Source organism: Nicotiana tomentosiformis, chromosome 8 (genome assembly GCF_000390325.3).
Source record: "Nicotiana tomentosiformis chromosome 8, ASM39032v3, whole genome shotgun sequence".
Lineage (NCBI taxonomy): Eukaryota > Viridiplantae > Streptophyta > Magnoliopsida > Solanales > Solanaceae > Nicotiana > Nicotiana tomentosiformis.
In genome coordinates, this window is record NC_090819.1 from 93,285,266 (window position 1) to 93,293,123 (window position 7,858).

Here is a 7,858-nt window from a genome sequence, read left to right on the forward strand (position 1 = left end):
CAAACTCTATGAGCGGCAAATGATCATCCCAACTACCTTTGAAGTCAAGAACACAAGCGCGCAACATATCCTCAAGCGTCTGAATAGTCCGCTCTGCCTGTCTGTCAGTTTGCGGGTGAAAGGTTATACTAAGATTCACCTAGGTACCCAAACCTTACTGAAATTTCTTCCAAAAATTAACCGTGAACCATTCCCCTCGATCTGAGATAATAGAAACTGGAGTGCCATGTAACCTGACTATTTCCGTGATGTACAATTTATCATACTGTTCTGGTGTGTTGGTAGCCTTAACATGTAAGAAGTGTGCTGATTTCGTGAGTCGATCCACAATCACCCAACTTGAGTCGAATTTGAGAGGAGTGCGAGGTATCCCTACCACAAAGTCCATATTGATCATCTCCCACTCCACATCAGAATCTCTATGTTCTGTGCCAACCCAGCGGGCCTTTAGTGTTTGGCCTTTACTTGCTGACAATTTGGACATCTTGCCACAAAGTCCGCTATATTCCTCTTTATATCATTCCACCAATAGACTTCCCTAAGATCATGATACATATTTGTAGAGCCCGGGTGCACGAAATACCTAGAAGTGTGAGCCTCGATCATGATTTTGTCTGGAGACCATTCACATTTGGAACACATAGACGCCCTTGGTTAAGGTACCATCATCCACGCCAAGAGAAAAGGCCATGGTCTTATGTTTATGAATCCCTTCATTCAGTTGTACCAACATTGGATCGTTGAATTGCCTCTCCTTGACTTCTACCATAAGCTACGATTCAGCCCTATTTTGCACAATCACCCCCCCCCCCCCTTCACTAGAGTCTGCATGACGAACTCCCAAACTAGCCAACCGATGAACCTCCTTGGCCAACGACCTTTGATATGCCTCCAAATGAGCCAAACTACCCATAGATTTCCGGCTAAGAGCATCCACCACAATATTAGCCTTCCCCGGATGATACATAATATCGATATCGTAATCCTTGAGTAACTCAAGCCATCTCCTCTACCTCAGATTCAATTTCTTCTGTTTGAAAATGTATTGTATGCTCTTATGGTCCGTGAATATATCTACATGGACCCCATATAGATAATGGCACCAAATTTCAATGCAAATACCACTGCCGCGAGCTCTAAGTCATGTGTTGAATAGTTCTTTTCATGATTCTTTAGTTTCCCAGAAACATAAGCTATCACCTTGCCATGTTGTATTAATACAAACCCAAGACCGATCCTTGAAGCATCGCAATATACCATAAATTCATCCGTACCCTCTGGTAGAGTCAACACCGATGCCATAGTTAATCTTGATTTCCACTCTTGGAAGCTCCTTTCACAAGCATCTGGCCATTGGAAATTAACCGCCTTGTGCATCAATTTAGTCAATAGAGAGGCAAGAGTGGAGAACCCCTCCACAAACTTCTTGTAATATCCAGCTAAGCCCAAGAAACTGTGAATCTCTGTTGGGGTAGTAGGTCTAGGCCAATTTTTCACAGCTGTAATCTTCTGAGGATCAAGCTCAATCCCTTCTCGTGAGATGACATGACCCAAGAACATGACAGATTCAAGCCAAAATTCACATTTTGAAAACTTCGTATATAACTGGTGGTGATATAGAGTCTGCAAAACTGCCCTGAGATAATCGGTTTGGTTCTCCCGACTCCGTGAATAAACAAGAATATCGTCAATAAACACTATTACGAAGGAGTCGAGGAAAGGTTTGAAGACCTGATTCATAAGATCCATGAAAGCTGCGGGGGCATTTGTTAGCTCAAAAGACATTACCAGAAATTCAAAGTGCCCATACCGAGTCCTGAAAGTTGTTCTCAGAATATCCTGTTCCCTGATCTTCAACTGGTGATACCCGAATCTTAAATCGACCTTGGAGAAGTACTTAGCACCCTGCAATTGATCAAACAAGTTCTATCCTTAGTAGTGGGTACCTATTTTTGATTGTAACCTTGTTGAGCCGCCGATAGTCAATACACATTCTTAGCGACCCATCCTTCTTACTTACAAATAGAATTGGTGCGCCCCAAGGCGACACACTCGGCCGGATGAAACCCTCCTCTAATAAATCTTTCAATTATTCTTTTAGCTTTTTCAATTCTGCTGGTGCCATTCTGTAGGGTGGAATTAATATAGGCTGCGTGCCTGGCATCATATCAATCCCAAAATCAATCTCCATGTCTGGTGGGATCCCAGGGAGCTTATCCGGAAAGACCTCTGGAAATTCATTCACAATAGGCACAAACTCAAGTGTAGGTGCCTCTGCAGATGTCCGTAACCCGGACCAAATAGTAGATACACCCCTTGTTAATCATATTTGTGGCCTTAAGGTAATAAATAAACATACCCTTTGGCACCACATCATCCCTCTTCCATTCAATCACTGACTCAGTTGGAAATTGAAACCTAACTGTTCTGGTTTGATAGTCAAGCTTAGCGAAACATGAATAAAGCCAATCCATCCCCATTATTACATCAAAGACAACCATCCCCAATTCAATGAGATTGACCATGGTGTCCTGACCATACACCGTAACAACACAATCCCTATAAACCCGCACGACCACAATAGACTCACCAACCGGGTAGATACAGAGAACGGCTCATGGAGTTATTCCATATCTATCCCAAATTCCATAGAAACATAGGGAGTGACATAGGACAAAGTGGAACCGGGATCAATAAGAGCATACACATCATGAGATTGGACAGTCAATATACCTGTGACAACATCTGGAGAAGCCTCTGAACTCTGAAGACCCCTCATAGCATAAAAATGGTTGGGTCCTCCCGAACTCTGTGCGCCACCCCTAGCTGCACCACACCCTGCGATTGTTGGGGTGCCTCGAGCTGGAGGAGGTGCTGTGGATGTAGTAGCTACAGAACTGGCTGGCTGAGCTGCACCCCTGCCCATGCTCTGGTAAGACGAACGACAATCCATTTGAATGTGATCCCCCATTCCACACCCGTAACATATGGGCTGGTCCATGTAGCAGATCCCAAAGTGCATCTTCCCGCACCTAGGGCATGGGGGCCTCCGCTGCTACTGAAATCTCCCACCAGACCGGCCCTGCTGGTAAGATCCCCTGTTTCCCTAGCTAGGCCTAAAACGGTTCCCCTACTGCTGACTGGGTCCCGATGGCGGTGCACTGACTGAAGACTGAGAAAAAGACTAGGATGACCCTGATGATCCTCCCCTGAAAGCTGTCCTACCACCACCACCAGAAGTACTATTGAAGCTATCCTCCTCTACTACTTTAGGTGAAATATTTACGGGGCCTTACAAACCCGATCCCACCATATCATTATAATTAATGTCATAATCCTCCATTATTACACCATATTATCATTTATTAATAGCAAGAGTCACGTATATCATGGTAGGCTAGAAATATGATTATTTGGCTACTTTGCACCTATTATTTGCTACACTTTAATTGTATTTGAGCTAAAATATGGACAATATATACTCATTATGTGTTTTTATTGTGTAGGATGAGAATCCGGGCTAAGAAAAGTTTTTGGAGCTAAAATTGTTTACCCTAAAAATGGATAACAATTAAATTTATAAGTGGTTTTAAGGATAGGCGGATTAATTCAATAAAAATGATGAATTACGTTATATTAAACAGATAAATGACGTAACAAATTGTCAAACCAATTAAGGAAAGTGATCCCGGACTTAGTAACAACTTTAATGGAATGCCTACCTTCGATCCCGGGCTCACGTTAATGATGAACTGATGAACAAAAGTGGGAACTTTGAATAACAGAGAAAATAAGAGTATATTGCCTTGATATACGTGTTACAATATTCCTAATAAATAATCAGACCCTTTTATATAATAAGAGAGTTTTACCCTAAGTATAATTCCATAAAAGGTAAAAAAATTTCATCTTACTAATCACTGATTTTTTGTCGATATGTGCTGAGATTCACGCCGTGACATCCGGATGGTCACGGATATCACGTCCCTTTGTTGGTCGTGCTCGATTATCTGGTAATGCTTTGTGAGGTTTTTGGGATTCGAATCGAACCTGCGGGTCGTAGCCCCGATGCTTCCAAGGGCATGTGTTTTGCCCGGACCTTGACTCGAGGTCTCCTTGCCTCGATCCTGGTTCCTTGCACTCATGTCTCTTACTTCGTTTACTTCATCAAAAACTGAGGTGTCCCACTAGCTCAGTTTCACCCGTATACAGATAGTCCCCTTATTTCTTGGAGAGTAAGTTTACGGAGATGATGAGAAATGACATGTGCACTTTGATTCCTTATTCAATACGCCGTGACATAAACGATAAAGAATCTGACACATCTTATCAGTTGTGTCATTATGAATTCAAATGCGTGCCAGCCATCGACTGGTCATCCTTGGATGTGAAACAGCGTGAAGCCTCTATAAATACTCCCCTCCTTCGTTCATTTTTTTACCTTTTGACCAAGCTTCTACCTTCGATTCTTCAGGATATCACTGCCCTTCTTGATTCTCTAACATTTTTACCTCCGTTCTTCAAGACTCCTCAGTAAATTACAAGCTTTTACTTATTTTCTACTCAAACCAATGCACTTGAACTTTCATCTTCCAACCTTTCTTCATATTTTTTAAGCCTTTTCTGGATAACAATGGCTAAAACTTCCAAAACTATTCCCCAAAAAGTTACTTCATCTTCTTCACAACCGACCGCTAAAGTCGACGAGGCCACTCCCGATGTGGTCGTCCTCGAGAGATCCATTCTTGGTGCGGCTACCGATGAATCGGCTACCGAGCTTCCCTTGAAAATGTTTGTTCCCGGGGGGGTGCTTGGTTGCCGATGACTTTAAAGTTGAAAAGCCCTCGTCGGTGCAAGGCTGATGTGAGGCGGTATCTAGGTATATTTTCTCCTTATGGTTCGAAAGGACTACGATTGGGTGAATAAGGACGTAGTTGTCCCCGGGCCCGAGGATGCTATTACTACCCATGTGGAGGGGTATCTGAGTGTTTACACTTATCCCTTCACATTGGGCCTAGTAGAACCGGTTATTTTGGACTTCTGCAAGAGGTATGAAGTATGTCTCGGTCAGATCTACCCGTCACTGTGGCGGATCGTAATCCTTCTTCGATACTTTGTGAACAAGACCGAATCCCGTCGGTTTACCATCGATCATTTTCTCTGCCTAAACAGTCCCCGAATCTTTTGAGGGGGACAGATAAATCTTACACGCCGGGCTAGCAAAGCCACATTCTCGAGCATCGATGAGGACTGGGATCGGGGATGGCAGGGATGCTTTGTCCGGGTGAAGACCACAGACTTGATCCCTTTTGAGCTTATGCCATTCCTCGAGAAGTGGAATGTGTCATGTAAGCACAACTTTCCTTTAAACGTCGATTTTACGTTCATCTCCTTTTTCCTTACTAGTATTTGTGGTGGTGTAGCTGCTGCTCGAGTCCCAAACGCCATTCTTAGGTTCAAGGAGTGGATCGAAGGAATTTGTTCGTAGATGCCTTATTTTGATGGCACATGGCGCGATCTCTCGAAGGGCCACTGGGAGGCCCATTCTCATGGTAAGATCTTGATGGTAGGCTATAATTGCATATTTTAGTTTCTTATCGCACTCTAATTTACTGCACTTTTATTGTGTTTGAGCTTTAATCGCTAGTGTTTTGCACTTATTGTGTGTTTATGCCTTGTATGAGCGATTCTGAGTTATGTAGATATTGTGGAAATAATTCGAGCTATGTGGAGCCTTGAAATCTGAGTAAAAGCCCAAGGGATTAAGTCAGGATCGTGTTCGGGGGTCAAGGATCAATTTTGGACATCAAAATTCAAGGAAGAAGCAACTGCTGAAGAAATGCATTAGTGCGAGGCACTGTGCGACGCATTAGGGAATATTTTTGTCAGAAATTTCCAAAGTTCAGAGATTGGGTTTTTTGTGGTCTGACAGGAAAAAGCATTAGTGCGACGCACTGTGCGAGGGACAGTGCGACGCATGGAAAGCATTAAGTTTGCAAGTTTTCCTATTTCGGCTAGGAAAGGGAGATTTCATCTAGGTCCGACCCTACTTGATATAAATACATGGAAAAATGTTATTTTCTGGACTTTTGACACACTTTAGACCTAGAGACACACGAGCAACATTCGGGAGCAAGGATATCTCAGATTTCTTCATCTTTTCTTAGTATTTTCAATTATCCAACACTTATGAATTTGTTTGATACTATCATGAGTGGCTAAAACCCATAGTTCTGGGGTTGTGATTTAGCCATGAATATTGTTGTTTAACGTTGACTTAATCTTGATTACGATTCACCAATATATGGTTGTTTCTTTAATTTTGTGATTAATTGCTTAATTGTCTGCCCAAAAGTTAGGTTATATTGACTATCTATGCTATGCTTAGGAAAGCCATGTTTAGATTAGATAAGAATTGAAGAGAGCACGATCTTAACTCTGAGGGAGGCAGATTTGTGATTAGGATAGAAATATACCTAGTCACCATGCTTAATTAAATATCATAATCTTAATGCGTTCTTAATTGACTGATTTCATAGGAATATAGGCGTTAATCTATTTTGAATAGGCGAGTAGTACTTCGGGAGAAGGCTATGAGAGCAATTGTTCGATTAATTAGCAATCATGAGTGAATTGTATGAAATGGAGAGTTAACTAAAACACAATAGGATTGGTGAATCGATCACAACCCTAGAATATTGTCTCTGCTGAATACACAACAACCGTTTTGCTACTTGATAATTTAGTTACTACTTAGAATTATAGTTTAATATAATTAAACTCTTGAACTTGAATTAGCTCGACTGAATAACAATCTTGGTAAATTTAGTGGGTAGTGTCTCTGTGGATTCGATACTCGACTTATCATTTGATTACTTGTACGACCACGTATACTTGCGTGTGCATTTGGGAGCAACAAGTTTTTTGCGCCATTGCTGGGGACTTGAATATTGACTACTTTCTAGTTTTTGCTTTCATTGTTTATTTCGTCAAGTCTAACGTTACTTGATTGTTGCTTTGATCTTCCGAACTTTGATTGAATGCGCAGGGTCAGAAGCCAAGACAGATTTCAAGGCTTTGACCACGAACCTGAGAGAACATTTCACAAGAGGTTGAGGGAAGCAAGGGATACAAATAATCTTCAGACACTTGATCAATTTCCTATGAACATGGTAGAGGAGCAACATATGGTTGTTCAAGAGGTGGCGATGCCCAGCATTGCTAATGTCACCTCCAGCATTGTGAAACTCAGAATCACTAGGCACTTTGAGCTGAAACAGAGCATGATCCAGCTACCACATGCGAATGGACAGTTTATGGGTCTTCCACACGATGATCCAGAACAATACATCCTAAACTTCTTGTAGATTAGTGATACCTATATCACCAACGGAGTCACTCCAGACTATGTGAGGCTCACACTTTTCACGTTCTCTCTATTGGGCGAAGCAAAGCGATGGCTGAAGGTAGAACCAACTAATTCTATTATATCATGGAATGATCTGGCAAGGAAATTTTTGGCAAGGTACTTCCCTTCAAGCAAAACTGCAAAGATCAGAAGTGAGATAGTCGCCTTCAAACAGAAAATGGGGGAGTCTTTATACTCAGCTTGGGAGAGGTTGAAGGGGCTGCTCAGAGACTGTCCTCATTACAATAAGACAAATGGAGTGTTAGCTCACACTTTCATAGAAGGGCAACATCCCGAAACAAAGATTGTGGTGGATGCTGCAACTGGAGGTCAAGTGTTGGAGAAAAGCTTTGATGAGATATATGCGTTATTGAACAAATTCTCCAAAAGCAATCCTGATTGGCAAGGAGAGATGGGCAGACACACAATGTAAAAAATCTGCAGGGGTTC

General features: G+C 42.1%; 1 non-coding gene across 1 annotated transcript; it reads right to left on the reverse strand.

Moving 5' to 3' along the window:
- Nucleotides 1–7,550: 7,550 nt before the first annotated feature.
- LOC117277135 (small nucleolar RNA R71) lies at nt 7,551–7,655 on the reverse strand. Its single transcript, XR_004507419.1, has one exon. It is a non-coding gene; the product is annotated as a small nucleolar RNA R71 (small nucleolar RNA).
- Nucleotides 7,656–7,858: the final 203 nt, after the last annotated feature.